At 36.7% G+C, this 19,894-nt stretch overlaps 1 long non-coding RNA gene across 1 annotated transcript in view; it reads right to left on the bottom strand.

Moving 5' to 3' along the window:
* LOC107974891 (uncharacterized) overlaps positions 1-16,896 on the bottom strand; it is a 51,060-nt gene extending 34,164 nt beyond the window's left edge. Inside the window, exon 1 of the long non-coding RNA XR_001717967.3 lies at positions 16,713-16,896. This is a non-coding gene — a long non-coding RNA (uncharacterized LOC107974891). The remainder of the gene's footprint in view (positions 1-16,712) is intronic.
* Between the last annotated feature and the right edge of the window lie 2,998 nt (positions 16,897-19,894).

Genomic DNA, 19,894 nt, shown 5'->3' with positions numbered 1-19,894 from the left:
AACCAAGGAAGAAAGTTGTTTATAAATGAGAACTATAGTGCAAGTTAAAATTTGCTCCTAGTTTTGCAGGTAAAGAGCCAGACTTTGGGTGTAGAAAAAAAGTTGAAAATACCGAGGCTTTTACATAAGGTGATTTTTTTTTTTTTTTTTTTTTTTTTTTTTTTTTTTTTTTTAGAATTTCAACTAATCTCTTTTAACTTAAGTCGTTCTTAACAGTATTGGTAACTTTATAGCACTTTCTTTCTGGTGAAATAACCCCATCCTCCCTCTTATTTAGGCTTCCTGTTTCCTAGTTAAAATGGGGCAGTACTTTGTTAGGGAAGTATTTTTACTTCACTTGGTTACAAACATGTAAGTCTCAGAACAAAAGAGTTTGTGCAGACCATATCAGACACTCAAAAGACTTTCTTCACTCTACCCACTTGAGTAAGAGACAATTTATATTCTGTTCACCTTATGTACCCTCACCAAAAATATTCAATAGGGTAATAATGTGTATATAATGTAAATAAGGCACACGTTTTTCTATTTTTGTTAAAGTTGCATTGTCTTAAAAGTACTGAGTATATACATGGGGTTTTGCTAGAAATAAAAATCTAGGTCATCCAAAACCGCTACAATTGTTCACTAGGATTGCAAAGAATCAAGATAAAAATGAAACTCTTTCAATATGGCAAGAAAGGGGGACAGTGTGCATAAAAGCAAGCAAAGGCTCACAAAACATGAGAATATGTCACAAACACCACCTGATCAATTTCAAGACCTACTATGTGGCAAGCATGCTAGATGAAGCAATTCAAAGACCACTAAGGCAATACTAAGACTCCAAGGAGAGGTTCCTGCCCTCAAGGAATTAAAGATGAAAGGCAAATGACTAAGCAATTCTACTCCTATGTATCTACTCAGAAGAGATGAAAACGTGTCCACACAAATGACTTGCATGCAAATATTCATAGCAGCATTATTCTTAATAGTCAAAAAGTGGAAACAATTCAAATATCCATCAACCAATGTACAGATAAACAAAATGTGGCACACAAAATGTGGCTGGGCACGGTGGTTCATATCTGTAATCCCAGCACTTTGGAAGGCCAAGGCAGGTGGATCACTTGAGGTCAGGAGTTCGATACCGGTCTGGCCAACATGGTGAAACCCTGTTTCTATGAAAAATACAAAAAATTGGCCGGGCACGGTGGCTCACGCCTGTAATCCCAGCACTTTGGGAGGACAAGGCGGGTGGATCACCTGAGGTCGGGAGTTTGAGACCAGCCTGAACAACATGGAGAAACCCTGTCTCTACTAAAAATACAAAATTAGCCGGGTGGCGCATGCCTGTAATCCCAGCTACTCGGGAGGCTGAAGCAGGAGAATTGCTTGAACCCCGGAGGCAGAGGTTGTGGTGAGCCGAGATAGCGTCATTGCACACCAGCCTGGACAAAGAGAGCGAAACTTCATCTCAAAAAAATAAATATATATTAGCTGAGTGTGGTAGCGCTCGCCTGTAGTCCCAGCTACTCGGGAGGCTGAGGTGGAAGAATTGCTTGAACCAGGGAGGTGGCAGTTGCAGTGAGCCAAGATCGTGTCATAGCACTCCAGCCTGTGGCAGCAGAGTGAGACTTCGTCTCAAAAAAAAAAAAAAAATGACGAACCTCAAAATCATAATGGACAAACCTCAAAATCATGCTAAGTAAAAGAATCCAGACACAAAGGACCATATATTATTTCACTTACATGAAACGTTCAAAAAAGGCAAATCTATATAGAGAAAGAAAGCACATCAGTGGTTTCCTATGGCTAGGGATAATATTAGGGTTTAACTGCAAATGGGCACATGAGGGTACTTTTGGGGGCGATGGAAATGTTTTAAAACTAGACTGTAGTAATGGTTGTGCAATTCTGTACATTTAATAAATGCTACACTTAAAATGGGTGGATTTTATATGGTATATAAATTAAATCTCAATAAATACGTATTAAAAATATATAGAGAGAGGCAGCCAAGCAAATGTGTAATTGCCATTCAGTTGTATCAAAAGCAGGTACAAATGCACTAAATGCACTTTGAATGCACTAAAACAAGTGCAGCTATTTTTTTTGGAAAGCCTGTCAGAAGATGTCTTCATTGTGCTACATGTTAAAGGATGAGCTGGAGTTCAGCAGCACAAAGCCTTACTCGTTTAATACTAATGGATGCCCCTGTAATGTTTAATTAGTCATATGTTCTACCCATCCCCAGAGAGGGCAACCATGTACAAAGAGACCACCAACATGACAAGTAAAAAAACTCACAGCATATACATGACTACTCATTTTAAATACAAAAACAATGTCTTGTATGAATTCTAAGTGTTAATAACTGTTAAGACCTTAGTGGTCTTACAACTTTGGAATAAACAAATCTGGGTTCAAGCCTTGCTTCTTTATTTACTAAGTCTGTGATTTTGAGAAAATTCCATAATCACTTTATATCTGTTTCTACATCTGAAAAATATATGTAGCTGCTTAGCTCAACTCCTACCATATAGCAAGCATTCAATACATGTTAGCTGTTTTTTAAGTCCTCATGAAAATCTAAGAGAAGGGGAATTTTTTAATGCTGTCCCCAAAAATGTACAGAAGTGAGGCAAATGATGAAGAGCAGTATGAACACAATAACTGCACACAAATTTCCAACCCTGCATTTCTTAATCGAAGCTATGCATAAGGCTGAGGGAGGCTGTTCTGTTATTTGCCAATTCTACAGAAACTTCCAAAAAAACTGAAGGGGGGGAATACTTCTCAACTAATTCCATGAGGTCTTCATTATTCTGATAACAAAATTAGACAAAATATAAGAAAACTACACACTAATATCCCTCATGAACATAAATGCAAAAGTTCTAACCAAAATCTTAGCAAATAGAATATAATAATATATTAAAGGAAGATACATCATGACCAAAGGATTATCTCAGGAATATGGGTTTGACTTAGCATTTACAAATCAACCAATGCAATTCACAATAGTGGAAAAGAAAAAATCCATGTGATTAAGATGCCAGACAAACCATTTGACAAAATCTAACATACACTCTCAATTAAAAAAAAAAAAAAAAAAGATCAGCAAACTAGAAATAGAAGGAACCTCCTCAACCTAATAAAGGGCATCACACACAAAAAAATCATCTTCCAGCATTATACATACTTCATGGATACTTTCCTCTTAAGAACAGTAACAAAACATGGTCTGCTCTCACCACTTTCATTCACTATTTTACTGGTGTCTCTAGCCAATGCAATCAGGCAAGAAAGAGAGATAAAAGGCATCCAGATCACCAAAGAAGTAAAACTCTTTACTAACAGATGACGTGATCATCTGTTTAGAAATTCTGATGTGATCTTTAAAAATTAAAAAACACTACTAGACTTCAAAAAGGCTGGGCGTGGTAGCTCATGCCTGTAATCTCTGCATTTTGGGAGGCCAAAGCAGGAGGATTGCTTGAGGCCAGAAGTTCACGACCAGCCTGGGCAACACAGTGGGACCCCATCTCCACAATTTTTAAAAAAAAAATAACTGGGTATAGTGGCACATGCCTGTTTTCCTAGCTACTTGGGAGGCTGAGGTGGAAACATCACTTGAGCCTAGGAGGCTGAGGCTGCAGTTAGCCATAGTCACACCATCACACTCCAGCCTGGGTGACAGTGAGACCCTGTCTCGAGAAAGAAAAAAGAAAGTTAAATGTAGAATTACCATATGATCCCACAATTCCACCCCTAGGTATATACCCACAAGAATGAAAACAGGTACTCAAGCAAACACATGTACACAAGTTCATAGCAGCATTATTCACAACAACCAAAAGGTGAAAACAGTCCAAATGTCTCCATCAAGGAATGGCAGATAAACAAATCATAGTATATATAAAAATGAAATATTCAGCCATAAAAAGGAATGAAGTACTGATTTATGCTACAACATGAGTGAAGCTCCAAAGTATTAAGCATAGTAAAAGCAGCCAGATGCAAAAAGTCACATATAGTGTGATTCCATTTATATGACATATATATAAGCCTATAGATACAGAATGTAGATTGCCGGTTGCCAGGGGCTGGGGGAAGAAGGGAATGGAATGGGGGGAAACTGCTAATGGGTAAGGGGTTTTACTTTGGAGTGATGGAAATGTTTTAGAACCAGACAAAAGTGGTGACTGTACAACACTGTGAATATACTAAATGCCACTAAATTTATCACTTTAAAATGGTTACATTTATGTTAGGTGAGTTTCACTTCAATAAATTATTACTTTTTTAAAAGCTACTAGGACTAACAAGCTTAGCAAGGTTGCAGGATACAACAACAGAGTTTGGCAAACTACGACTTACAGCCAAACCCAACCCACTTTCTGTTTCTGTAAATAAAATGTTTTGAAACATAGATACTCATTCATTAACATATTGTCTATGCTGGTTTCATACTGTAAAAGGAGAGTTAAGTAGTTGCAACAGAGACCATATGGCCCGTAAAGCCTAAAATATTTACTACCTGATCCTTTACAGGAAAAGTTTTCTGATGCCTGAGATACCAATCAACATAAAAATTAATTTTATTTCTACATACTAGCAATTAACCAGAAATTAGTATTTTTAAAAATACCATTTATAATAGCTTCAAAATTATGACATATTTAAGAGACAAATCTGACAAAATGCTAAAAACCTCTACTACAAAATATTGCTGAGGAAAGTTCAAGATTTAAATACATGGAGAGATAGATATGCTCAAAGACTTAATACAGGTTGAGTATTCCTTATCCAAAATGCTTGGGATCAGAAATGTTTTGGATTTCAAATTTTTTAGGATTTTGGAATATTTGCTTTATACTGAGTAGTTGAACATCCCAAATCTGAATATCTGAAATCCAAAATGCTCTAGAAAGAGCACTTCATTTGAGCAACATGTTGGTGCTCAAGAAGTTTTGGATTTTGGAGTATTTAGGATTTCAAGCTTGGGATGCTGAAACTGTATTATTAAGATGTCAATAGATTCAGTGTAATCACAATAAAAATTCCAGCAGGTTTATGTAGAAATTGACATGCATATTCTAAAATTCACATGGAAATGAAATGGACTTAAGACAACCAAAATATCTATGAAATAAAAGAACAAAGTTAAAGGACTAACACTATCTGATTCCAAAAATTATTATAGTAATCACAACAGTGTGGTACTGCATAAAGGCAGACAAATAGATCAATGGAACAGAATAGAAAGTCCAGATGTAAACCCACATATAAATATACAAAAACAAATGATTTTTTATAAAAGCACAAAGGCAATTCCTTTGTCTTATGCTCAGATGGGACATTCACCAAAGACAGACCACATTCTGAGCCATAAAGCATACCTTAACAAATTTAAGAGAAATCATATAAGGTATGCTCTCAGACCATAGTAGAATTAAATTAGAAATCAATAACAAAGGTAACTGGAAATTTCAAAATACACAGAGATTAAACAACATACTTCTATTAATAAGTAACTCATGGGTCAAAGAAGACATCTCAAAAGAAATTTAAAAATAGTTTGAGGCTGGGTGTGGTGGCTCACGCCTGTAATCCCAGAACTTTGGGAGACAGAGGCGGGCTGATGGCTTGACCTCAGGAGTTTAAGATCAGCTGGGCAACATGGTGAAACACAGCCTCTACAAAAAAATACAAAAATTAGCTGGGCACAGTGACACATTCCTATAGTCCCAACTACTCGGGAGGCTGAAGTGGGAGGATCACCCAAGCCTGGGAGGTCAAGACTGCAATGAGCCGTGATCATGCCACTGCACTCAAGCCTGGGTGACAGAGTGAGGCCATTTCTCAAAAAATAAAATAAAAGTACTTTGGGCTGGATGAAAACGAAAACCCAATTTATTAAAATTTGTGGGATGCAATGAAAGTAGCACTTAGATGGAAATTTAGAGCACTGAATACATATATTAGAAAAGAAAAAAAAAGCCCTAAAATCAATCATCTAAGCTTCCACATTAGGAAATCAGTAAAAGAGCAAATTAAATACAAAGTAAGCAAAAGTAGAGCAATAATAAAAATTAGAGGATAATGAATAAAATCAAAAACGAAAATTAATAGAAAAAAAAAATCAATGAAGCCAAAAGCTGTTTCTTTTAAAAGTTCAATAAAATCTATAAGGCTGTAGCCAAGCTAAGGGAGAAAAAAGAGAGAGGGCACAAATTACCAATATCAGAAATGAAAGAGGGGACATCACTACAGATCCCAGAGACACTGAAAGGATTATCAGGAATACTGTGAACAACTCCATGCCCACAGAGTTTATAACCTAGACAAAATGAACAAATTTCTTGAAGGACAAAAATCTGCCAAAATTCACACAAGAAAAAATAGATGAATCAATAATTAATAACCTTCCAATAATTAATAACTTTCCAAAGCAGAGAACACCAAGCCCAGATGGGTTCACTAGTGAATTCTACCAAACACTTGAGGTTGACAAATTATACCAAGTCTCTCAATCTCTTTCAGAAGACAGAAGTAGAGGAAATACTGCCTAACTCATTCTATGAGGCCAGCATAACCCCAGTACCAAAACCAAAGATAGCACAAGAAAAGAAAACTACAAATATCCCTCATAAACACAGATGCAAAAATACTCAGAAAATATTAGCAAATCAAATCCAAAAAAGAATTATATACTACAACCAAGTGAGGTTTACCCCAAGCATGCAAGTTTCAACATTCAAAAACCAATTAATGTAATCCAGGCTAAGGAAGAAAAAGTACATGATCCTATCAACAGATGCAGAAAAAGTACTTGAAAAAAAATCCAACACCCATCTATGATAAACCTCTTAGTAAACTAGGAATAGAGGAGAACTTCCTCTACTTGATTAAAAAAAATACATATGTACCAAAAAACCTATAGCTAGCATTATACTTAATGGTGAGAAACAAGCAGCTTTCCCACTAAGATCAAGAACAAGGCAAGGATGTTGCCTTTCACCACTCCTTTTCAACACTGTGCTTGAATTCCCAGCTAATTTGCAGTAAGATTTAAAATATATATATATATACTGATTAGAAAGGAAGAAATAAAATTGTCTTTGTTCACAGATGGCATGATTGTCTATGTAGAAAATCTGAAAGAACTGACAAAAGAACTCCTGGAACTAAAAATCACTTACAATAAGGTTGCAGGATACAAAGTAAATATATGAAAGTTAATCACTCATCTATACACCAATAATGAACAAGTGGAATTATAAATTAAAAACACAACCTCATTGACATTAGCACCTCCAAAAATAACATACTTAGGTATAAATCTAACAAAAAAGTACAAGATCTGTACAATTAAAATTACAAAACTCTGATGAAAGAAATCAAAAAAGAACTAAATTAATGGAAAGATATTCCATGCTCATGGATAGGAAGACTCAGTATTGTCAAGATAGCAGGTCTTCCCAACTTGAACTATGGAGTCAATGCAATCCCAATCAAAATCCCAGAATTGTTATGTTGTGGATATCAACGAACCAATTCTAAAGTTTATATGGAGAGGGAAAAGACCCAAAATAGACAACACAATATTGAAGGAGAACAGCAAAGTTGGAAGACTGACACTACCTGAATTCAGGACTTACCATGAGGTTACAGTAATAAAAATAGTGTGGTATTAGCAATAGACAAATAGTCAATGGAACAAAATAGCCCATAAATAGACCTGTGTAAATATAGTCAACTGGTCTTTGAAAAAGGAACAAAGGCAATTCAATGGAGCAAAGAATTTTCAACTGGCACTGGAACTGGCCATCACATGCAAAAAATGAATCTAGACATAGACCCTATGCCCTTCACAAAAATTAATTCAACATTAATAAACCGAAGTGTAAAATGCAAAAGTATAAAACTCCTAGAAGATAATATAGGAGAAATTCCAGAAGATACAAATACCAAAGGCACAATCCATGAAAGAAAGAATTGATAAGCTGGACTTCATTAAAATTGAAAACTTCTGCTCTGCAAAAGGCAATGTCAAGAGAATGAAAAGACAAGCCAATGACTGGAAGAAAATAGCTGAAAAAGACATATCTGATAAAAGGCTGTTATCCAAAACCCAGAAGAACTCTTAAAACTCAACAGTAAGAAAACAAACAACCTAACTAAAATATGGGCCACAGACCTTAAACAGGCATCTCACCAAAGAAGATATATAAATGGCAAATAAGCAAATGAAAAGATGCTCCACATTATATGTCATCAGGGAAGTGAAAATCACAATAACGAGCAAACACTACCAACCCATTAGAATGGCCAAAATCCAGAACACTGACAACACCAAATGCTGACAAGGATGTGGAACAAAACAAACTTTCATTCACTGCTAGAGGGAATGCAAAATGGGACAGCCATCTTGTAAGGCACTTTGGTGGTTTCTTATAAAATTAAACATACTTTTACCATATGGTCTAGCAATTGCATCCCTTGGTATTTACCCAAAAGAGTTGAAAACTTATGTCCACACAAAAACATCCACAGGGGTGTTTATGGCAGCATTATTCATAATTGATAAAACTCGGAAGCAACCAAGATGTCACTCAGTAGGTAAATGGATAAACTGTGGTATATCCAGACAATGGAATACTATTCAGCACTAAAAAGAAATGAACTATCAAGCCATGAAAACACACAGAGGAACCTTAAGTATACATTAGTAAGTGAAAGAAGCCAATCTGAAAAGGCTACATCCTTGTATGATTCCAACTATATAACTCCATAAAAGGCAAAACTATGATGACAGCTAAAAAAAAAAAAAAAAAAATCAACAGTTGCCAGGGGTTAGATGGGAGGGAGGGATAAATGTACAGGGCACAGATAATTTTTAGGGCAGTGAAAATACTCTATGATACTACAGTGTTGGATACATGCCATCATACATTTGTCTAAACATAAAGAATGTCCAATACCGAGAATGAACCCTAACGTAAATTATGGACTTTGGGTGACAATGATGTATCAATATACCTTCATGAGTTGCAATAAATCTATCTCTCTCATGGTGAGATGATAATGGAGAGGCTACAGATTTGGGGGGCAGGGAGTATACAGGAAATCTCTGTACCTTCTTCTTAATTTTGCTGTGAACCTAAAACCTCTCTTTAAAAAATAGCCTTTAAAAAGGCAATGCAATAAAGAATAACCTTTTTTTAACCAAATGTGCTGTGAGAATTAGCTAAGTATGTTTTTAAAAATGAACTTGGATCCATAGATCACACCATATACAAAAATTAACTCAAAATGGAAAAAAGACGTGAATGTAAAATCTAAAACTATAAAACTGGTGAATAAACCAATGGAGAAAATCTTTGTGACCTTGGGTTAGGCAAAAATTGCTTAGACATGACACTAAAAACATAATTCATTTAAAAAATTGATAAACTGGACTTCATCAAAATTTAAAATATCTACTCTTCAAAAGACAATTTTATGGGAATGAAAAGACAAGCCAAAAATTGTGAGAAAAATCTTTGCAAAGCATAAATCTGATTTAAAAAAAAAAAAAAACAAAAACCTTGTGTCTGGAATACGTAAAGAACTCTCAAAGCTCAAAAATAAGAAAAAAAAATCCTCACCCCACAAAAATGGGCAAAATATTTGAATAGATTCTTCACCAAGAAGAAATGCAGATAGAGAACAGACACTTAAAAAGATGATCATTATTAGTCATTAGAGAAATACAAACTAAACCCAATGAGATATCACTATGTACCTATTACAATGCTAAATTTAAAAGACTGACCATACCAAGTGTTGGTGAAGATGTGGAGGAAGGGGAACTCTGATACACTACTGATGAGAATCTACAATGGTACAACTGCTATGACAAACAGTATGGTGGTTTCGTAAAAAGTTAAATATACATCTCCCATATAATCTAGACTTTCAACCTCTAGGTACTAACCCAAAAGTATTATATGTCCATGTAAAGATGTGTTCATTTGTGCATGAATGTTCACAGCAGCTTTACTTACAACAGTTAAAAAGTGGACACAATAAAAACATCCATCAACAAATGAAAAGATAAATAATTTGTGGTATATTCCTACAAGGAAATACTACTCAACAGTCAACGTGAATAATTAGTACATGCATTAACATGAATGAATCTCATAAGTACTATGCTAAGTGAAAGAAGTCAGACACAAAAGGTTTCATACTGTATGATTCCATCTGTGTGATATTATGTAAATAAGGGCAAATCCATAGGAACAGAAATCACATCAGTGGTTGCCAGGGGCTGGGGGTTAGAGGAGGCAGCTGACTACAAAGGCACAGGAAAGAACTTTATAGGTTAATACCTTGATTGTGGTGGTAGTTACATACTTGACAATATATGTTTGTCAAAACTGTGAACTCTACACTAAATAGGGTGGATTTTACTGTATGTAAATTAGGTCTCAATAAATTTGAAGTTTAAAAACAAATGCAAAAAACCCTTAAACTTGCAGAATCAGAGTTCTCTGTAAGGCAATCTGCAACTTCCATGAGCCAACAAATACTGCCTTTAGAAAAAAATCAGTAAGTCACAGACTTAGATGTCCTTCTTTAGTAAAGAACATTAAGAACTAGAAAAGAGCTCAAATAAACATTCTCAGGTTACAAACTGTGACCATCACTAACATATGAAAATTCTACTTGCCAACTAAAAAACCTGGAATACCTGTCTTTTTTTAAAGCACCACTAGCTCTGCCATACAGGTCCTTATTATTCCTCACCTGAGTCACAGCAAAAACCTTCAACCGATTGTCCTCATTGTTTTCTCACTGCACCACAAACCATCCTCACCACCGCTGTCCATTCTTTCTAAATCAGATCTGATCATGCAGGTCTCCCATTCAAAAGCCTCTGATGCTTTTCCATAGATTGAATAAAAAACCAAAGACATTTGGCAAGGCCTTTCTCAAATTAGTCTTAACTTACCTCTTCAGGCCTATTTTCTGTTCCATCTTCCCCAACACAAACTTTTAACTCAATATATGCAAATACACCCCAAGTTTGCATCATTCAGACCACTTGAAATTTCCACTCCACATCTCCTCTGGTCCTCCATACCATTCAGCTCATAGAGCTACCTCTACCTGAACTGCCATTCTCTGATCTGGTTCTTTCATACACATCATCTTAGGGAAGGCTTTTCCAGGGCCCATCCCCTCCCCTGTATACCACAAGACACATCTCCTTTACAGCATCCAGCACACACATTACAGTCAATTGACTTGTCTACACTCCCTAAAGTGAGATCTTCTCACGAACAGGGCCATATACTTTTTTTTTTTTTTTTTTTTTTTTTTGAGGCAGGGTCTCACTCTGTCACCCAGGTTGGAGTGCCATAGCACAATCTCAGCTCACTGCAACCTCCACCTCCTGGGCTCAAATGATCCTCCTGCCTCTGCCTCCCAAGTAGCTGGGACTACAGGTGCATGCCACCGCTCACAGCTAATTTTTGTATTTTTGTAGAGACAAGGTTTAATTGCCCAGGCTGGTCTTGAACTCCTGGGCTCAAGCAATCCGCCCACCTCAGCCTCCGAAAGTGCTAGGTGTGAGCCACAACACCCAGCCAGGGCCATGTCTTGACCCAGCTGTTTCTCCAGGGCCTAGCACTATTCTAAGTGAATGGGTGTTTTGGTAGACCAGAGACTTGTAAATGCAGATGTTACTGAGACTTTAAGTTAAATTTTTGTTTTTTCATATCACTAAAGCAGTAAGAGCAACTATTGAGAATTGTATTAATATCATCATTTTTATATTTGTTAAGAGAGCATTCTACATTTAGAAGAGAGTTCTGTGTGAAAGGAAAATAAATATTGGGGCCCCAAAATCACTAAGCTAAAGGGAAAAGTCAAGCTGGGAATTGCTTAGGGCAAACCTGCCTCTCATTCTAATCAGTCATCTCTCTGCTCACAGAGATAAATGCATATCTGATTGCCTCCTTTGGAGAGGCTAATCAGAAACTCAAAAGAATGCAACCATTTGTCTCTTATCTACCTATGACCTGGAAGCCCCCTCCCCACTTGGAGTTGTCCCACCTTTTCCAGACTGAACTAATGTTCATCTTACATGTGTTTATCGATGTCTCATGTCTCCCTAAAATGTATAAAACCAAACTGTATTCTGACCACCTTGGGCATATGTGGTCAGGACCTGCTGAGGCTGTGTCATGACAGGCCTTGGCAAAAAAATCTTTCTAAATTAACTGAGACCTGTCTCAGATATACGGGGTTCACAGCTGTGAGGGAAAAAAATCAAGAGAAATGAAATCGAAAGCCTACATGAGCAACTTATTAGTTGTGAATCCTTGGGCAATTGTTAATCTTTCTGAGTATATTTTTCATATATACAAGAAGAATATTAATATCTGTCTTCAAAGGGATAATGTAACCACCACAAGGAGATAACATAATGTCAAAAGTTTGTGAATCATACGGTCAACATAAATTTTAGTATTAACAAAGAAAAAGGTTACTATTTTTCTGGCTCACAGAGCCTACTCTGAAGAAAGAGTTTACTGCACAATGCCAGTAAACAATTTGAAAATATCTTCAAAGGCACTGGCCAGGGTGACTTATAAAGCAAGGAAGCAAATATTTCTTCTGCAATGTTTAGTAATGACTTTGAAAATCTTGTGTTTGTAGTTGTTTCAATAACATTATTTAACTGTCTGAGGCACTGGAAATAGTCTGGGGCAAGGGAACATAGTCAAGTGATTTAAAATAATTTTTAAATTTCATCTAAATAATGAGTTGTTTTAGATGTGGTTGAAATTTTCAATAAAATCCACCTCAGAGCTGGCAAAAGTTCAAGTCATAATTAAGAATTTTCAATGATTAGCCTATAAGTTCAAGTAAATAACATAATTGAATTATTCCAATGATAGCCTTCAATAGGTAAAAGATAAAGATTTAGAGAAAATGATTATTTTTGCATTGAATAGGCCTTTAAGGCTGAAAATGTGAAAATATGATGATTATACATTTCTTCCAGCAAAATATAGTGTGTCACCATACACTAGGAAATTTATAAGTAAAAAGACGAACGATAACAAGTATTGGCAAGAATACTAAGAAACTGGAACCCCTATACATTACTGGGAATATAAATGGTACATCCACCATGGAAAACATTTCCTCAAAAAGTTAAACACAGAGTTACCATATAATCTAGCAATCCACTCCTAGATATATACCCAAGAGAACTGAAAACATATAATCACACAAAAACTTGTGCATGAATGTTCATAACAGCACTGCAGTAGTCCCCCTCATCTGTGGTTTCACTTTTCACAGTTTCAGTTACCCACAGAGTCTGAAAATATTAAAATTCCAGAAATAAACAATTTGAAAGTTTGACATCATGCACCATTCTGAGTAGCATGATGAAATCCCACTGTCCTGTCCAGGACATGAGTCATCCCTTTGTCCAGTGTATCCATGCTATACATACACTACTCACCCATTAGTCAGTTAGTAGCCATCTTGGTTACCAGACAGACTATCACAATGGGGTTTGGTACTATCTGCAGTTTCAGGAATCCACTGGGGGTCTTGGGATGTATCCCCCATAAATAGAGGGGGAATTACTGTAGTCACAATAGTCAAAGGTGAAAACAACCCAAATGTTCATCAATTGATGAATGGATAAATAAAATATGGCCTATGCATACAATGGAATATTATTTAGCCATGAATAAGAATAAGGTACTATTAAATGCAACGACACGGATGATCCTTGAAAACATTGCTAAATAGAAAAAATCAGTCACAAAAGACCACATAATGTGTGATTCCATTTATATGAGGTGTTCAAAATAGGCAAATCCATAGGAGAGAAAGTAGATTAGTGGCTACCAAAAGCAAAGGGAAGCGGCGGAATGGGGAGTGACTGGCAATGGGTACAAGGTTTCTTTTTCAAGTGATGAAAATGTTCCGGAATTAGATGATGGTGATGGTTGCGCAACTTTGTGAATATACTAAAAACCACTGAATTACACTTTGAAAGGGTGAATCATATCTCAATTTTTAAAAATACAGTGTGTCAGAGCAGGGTGATGGAACAGATCAAACATGGCATCATCTTTGTGACCGGGGGCCATGAACAGTTTAGCTGCTTCCTACTCAAATACAGTAGGCCACAGATTACATACCTCTTTGTGGCAAAGAGTCCAAAAAACGCACTATCAAATTGCAAACAGGAACCAGAAAGCTAATATACCACCTCTCATATACAAAACTGCCAGGGACTCAGGTGAAAGGCTGGATGTGCTGCAACCTCTTTCATAGTTGATGTGTCCCAAGAATTCATTTTAAAAAAACAGTTTATCAAAAAATATACAGTACAGAGCTGAACAAAACATTTTTCACAAGCACTCCCTGCTCTAGCCAGATCCATCTTTTGGCCTTTAGGAGCACAGGGAAAACGTCTCAGCATTACTTTGTACCCTGAATACAAATTTATCTAGAACATACTGAAGTTTCTGGAGAGTGAGGTGTTTTATAAGAGATTCTGCTCTGTATCTATAACATGGGAATAAAGCACTGCATTAAATATAATCCTAAAAGGATTCTTTGTTTGCCCTGCCAATTATGGGTATGTGGGCAGAAATCTGCCTCAAAGACAGTAATTAACATCATCAATGATGTTCAATTGTCTGGAAAAAAGCTGAAAAATCTCAATTATAATGAAGATCAACAAAGGGCCAACTAACCAGAACACTAAAATCCACTGATAATAGTTTTTAGCATTCTATCTTTAAAGAAAATGAGTGCAACTTTACTGTTTACACTCCAAATCCAAAATTCTAGGATGTTAGCAGGGGCTGTAAGGGTCAACACACACTCAAGCCAAGTTCATGACCCCATAGATGTGTGTGCTTGAAAGCCAAGGCCTACTTTTGTGTTGCTCATGTACACTCAGAACTTAGTACACTGATTAGCATCTAATTACAAGATATCTATAATATCTCTTAATGTTTGATGAGTACAGCCATTATAGGAAATGCTATGGGAGATTCCTCAAAAAATTGAAAATAGAACTACCATATTATCCAGCAGCCCCACTTCTGGATATACACCTCAAGGAAACAAAATCAGTATCTCAAAGAGACATCTGCACTCCCGTGTTCACTGCAGCATTACTCACAATTGCCAAGACAGGGAAACAATCTAAGTGTCTTTGGACAGATAAATGGACAAAGAAATGTAGTGTGTGTGTGTGTGTGTGTGTGTGTGTGTATTTCTTTCTTTTTTATGACTGACTAGTATCCCATTGTGTGGGATACACTCTACATTTCTTTGCCCATTTGTGTGTGTGTGTATATATATATACACACACACACACACAATGGGATACTATTCAGTCATAAAAAAGAAATATATATATATACACACACACACACACACAATGGGATACTATTCAGTCATAAAAAAGAAATAAATCCTGTCATTTGCAACAACATGGATGAACTTGGAGGACATTATGCTAAATAAGCCAGGAACAGAAAGACAAATACCACATAGTCACACTTATCTATGAGATCTAAAAAAAGTCAGACTCATAGAAACAGAGAGTAGAATGGTGTTTCCTGGGGCTAGGACGTAGGGGAAACAGGAGGTGCTGGTGAAGGGATACACACCGTCAGCTATAAGATGGATACGTTCTGGCAATCCAATGTACAACATGGTGACTACAACTAATTATGCTGTATTGTATACTTGAAATCTGCCAAGAAAGATCAGAAAGTTACTTTTTTACCACACAAAAAAAGGTAACTTTGTGAAGTGATGGATGTATTCACTAACTTGATTGTGGTAATCATTTCACTATATATATATATATCAAAGCATCATGTTGCACAACTTAAATATATACAATTTTGTCAATTATACCTCAGTAAAGTCTGGGGGAAATTTTGTGTTAATCCAAAAATTTAATTAATTGATGAAAACCAATATCTGAAATAATGACCCTAAGCCACTATAAACCAGAATTGAAGAAAATGTTACCCATCTATCTTACATAGATATTCTTACAAAAATTGTAGAGAGAGAGAATCATTAAAGGGCTTTTTCAAGCTCTATTCTTAAGCATTTCCTAGCACATTTACTAGTTGTGGGACCTTAAATAAGTGTTATTTCATCTCTAGATGAAAGCTTCAGGCTCTTTATCTATAAAACATGGAATTGCTGCTGTGGCTGGCTCTTGGGATTGCTACAAGGAAGAAATGAATTTACGTATGTGTAAAACACCTGGCACAGAGAGTAGATACGCAAACATGTAAATCCCCTCCCTAAACCTTCAGTTCTTTCAGAGGAAACGCACACACAACCCCCCATAACGGTTCCCTTCATCTACAGCAGTTGTCCACCACATGCATCCTGCGAGGTTGGCCCTGGGGATCCCAAAATGAATTGGGAGGTGTCCTTGTCCACAGGGAGCCTACATTCAAGCACGGGAGATGGGTAATAGGAGTGCCTGTCAAGAGCCATAACCGAGCAGGCCCAGGTGCTGCCGAGCACCTGCCTCTCCAGGGTGAGAGAGACGCCCTGAGGCACCTGGGCAGGTACTTACCGTGGAGGAATCTCTGAAACTCGGCTGCAAGTGCTAGAAACTCCACTCAAATCAGCCTAAGCAATGAAAAAAAGTAAAGCTGTACCTCGTATTAACTGGAGACACAGAAGGTGAGACTCCAAACCAGACTCTTGCAGCCTTCCACTCTGCAGACCACAGCCTCACGCCACATCAGGCCTCCCTCGGGCTGCAAGATGGAGAGACCAGCTTGAGGGCGGTGGAGGTAGGGCTTCTTCCCGGAAGATCCTGACAGCCCTGTACTCACCTCTCATTGGCCCAAACAGGCTAGGGTCGGCCCACCCCTCAACCAATCTGTGACAAGGGAGAGCAGATTTATCATCATTGGCTAAAAATCCTAATTCTCTAGAGGTAGAAAGGATATTTTAGATTCAATCACAGTGTCTACTACAAAGCATTCAGTAAATATCTGATGACGACATGGATGAAATGATGAATGGCTGGATCTACAATATAATCTGTGCTCTTTTAGAAGAATTTGCCTGTGGGGACCGGGCAGGGGGGAAAATACCTGCTTTTGATTTTAGTTCAACACAATTAAAGATAGAGCAGGATGAATCTACCCAAAATGACTTCATCAGAAAGCTATCAGCAATTAAGCATAGACCGCCATTAATATTACCTAGCAAGTAGTATGAGTCAGGAACTATGTGGAGTGTAATTTGTGGTTAAGAGCATAGGATAAGGGCTGAGGGCGGTAGCTCACGCCTGTAAACCCAGCACTTTGGGAGGCAGAGGCGGGCAGATCACTTGAGCTCAGGAGTTCGAGACTAGCCTGGGCAACACGGCGAAACTCTGTCTCTACAAAAAATACAAAAAAATTAGCCAGGCATAGTGGTGCACGCCTGTGGTCCAAGCTACTCGGGAAGCAGAGGTGGGAGGATTGCTTTAGTACCGGGAGGCAGAGGTTACAGTGAGCTGAGATAGCGCCACCGCACTCCAGCCTGGGTGACAGAGTGAGACAACTTAAAAACAAGAAAAAGAGAGACAGAAGAAAGAAAGAAAGAAAGAAAGAAAGAAAGAAAGAAAGAAAGAAAGAAAGAAAGAAAGAAAGAAAGAAAGGAAGGAAGGAAGGAAGGAAGGAAGGAAGGAAAAGGAAAGAGAGGGGGAGGGGAGAGGAGGGGAGGAAAGACCTTGGTTTAAATGTGTTCCAATGCTGACTCTACCATTTACTAGGTATATAGTCTTCGGTAAGTTGCCTAACTTCTCCAGGCCTCGGGTTTTCTAACTGGGGAAACAACAGTTCCTACTTCACAATGTTGTTATGAGAATTCAATAATAAAACATGGGAAATGGTCAGCATCCTGAATGTTTAAAAATGTTAGCCATTGCTATCATCCATAAAAATCCATCCTGAATCAGCTTTAGTTTCATGTAAACTGCATGTAAAAATAGAAAAGACACATTTTCTCTGACTCAAAATGTACAGTACAATAAATGGAATGACAACCATTAAAACAGTCTTCTTTGCTGATGGGGCTACAGTAGGCAAGCCATTCTCATCAAAGATAGATGTGGCACTTTGGGACCCGGTCCTGTTCTGTGAGAATGCCACTCTGGACTCCTGAATTTGGCTCACCCCACTCTCCAACAAGGCAAGTTACTACTAGGTTTCTCTGTTTAAAATATCTATATTTAAGAAAACTGAAGTATATGTCCCCACAAAGGCTTATACATAAAATGTTCATAGCAGCTTTTTTCATAGTAGTCAAAAATTGAGAAAAACTAAGTGTTCACTAACAGTGTATAGATAAGGAAATTATAGTGTATTCATAAAATGAAATACTGCTGTGATAAAAAAGAGTGGTACATGCAACAACACGGAAGAATCTCAAAAACTGTTGAAAGAAAACAGACACGAAAGAGCACACTTTGTATGATTCTATTTATTTGGAATCCTAAAAAAGGCAAACTAATCTACAGTCACAGAAAGGAGATCAGTGGTTGCCTAGGGCCAGGGGTTAAGGGTAGATAGATGTTGACTGGGACACTATGTAGGAGGGAATTTGGGAGGATGACAGAAATGCCTTATATCCTGATTGTGACTGCAGTAGTTACAGGAGTGTATATATTTTTCAAACTCATTAAACTGTTTGCTTAAAATGGGTACATCGTATCACATGTAAATTATACTTCAATAAAACTGATTTTTATGAAAGCAATGAAAAGATCTAGCCTACATATGACCACAGTGTGTGTGTGTGTACATATATGTATGTATGTGTATATATATGAACAATTTTTTTCAATGTAGGTCTATACATACATTATATAATATATAATCACTAATTTTATAGAACATTTATTATGTTTCAGGGACTACTCAGAATAGTGCTTTACATTTAATGCTCACAACACCCCTTGAAATAGGTACTTTTATAATCCCCATTTTATGGGTGAAGAAAACAAGGCATTGAAAAGTGAACTTTCCTAAGATCACAAACCTGGTAAGTGGCAAAATTGTGATTCAAACCCAAAAAGACTGGATCCAGAGCCCATGATTTTAACCACCATGTTATAATGTCTTCATACACACACACACACACACACACACACACACACACACACAGACACACGTACACATGCACTACGTATCTGGAAGGAAATACCTGACAATGTTAATAATGTTTATTTCTGAATGATAGAATCTCTCTAGAGGTTTTAATCCTTTACAATTTCCTAATTTTTACGCAATGATTGGGTATTTCTTAGGTTATTTTAAAACAATAATAAACTAGTGTATATGGATCTTATCCACTTCAGTAATACTAGTTTTACTAATACAGTAGCTGTATAATGATTTTAGCAGCAGATTTTTTTTCAAAGTCTTATGATACATATATAATACAAAATAAAGACTATTTGATTAGCATTTTATTAGTATACATTATGTTCAAATTTATATTTATGTTTTAGTGAGCTCAAAAAATTCTAAATTATAAGTTAGGTCTGATAGTTTATATTCCATATAAACTTCAGGATCCAATTTATCAAAAATAATCTTGATGTACACAGATAAGTGTCTGCAAGTGGTAATAGTTTTTCTTCACCAGTTTACTTCACAATCTTAAGCTACTCTTCTCTTAAAATGGCTTAGAAACTTAAAAGATGGATAACAGAAAATGATTTAAAGGTTGACTTTAAAGAAATGAAAAATTATTTTAAATATTGAGTCATAAAATCACCAAGAATTTAGCAAATTAGTATGAATGAATGTCTTACTGTTTACATTCCTTATCACAAATATAA

Source organism: Pan troglodytes, chromosome 4 (genome assembly GCF_028858775.2).
Source record: "Pan troglodytes isolate AG18354 chromosome 4, NHGRI_mPanTro3-v2.0_pri, whole genome shotgun sequence".
NCBI classification, from domain to species: Eukaryota; Metazoa; Chordata; class Mammalia; order Primates; family Hominidae; genus Pan; species Pan troglodytes.
The sequence above is the reverse complement of the archived record's forward strand: the minus strand, read 5'-3'. Positions and strand labels throughout refer to the sequence as shown.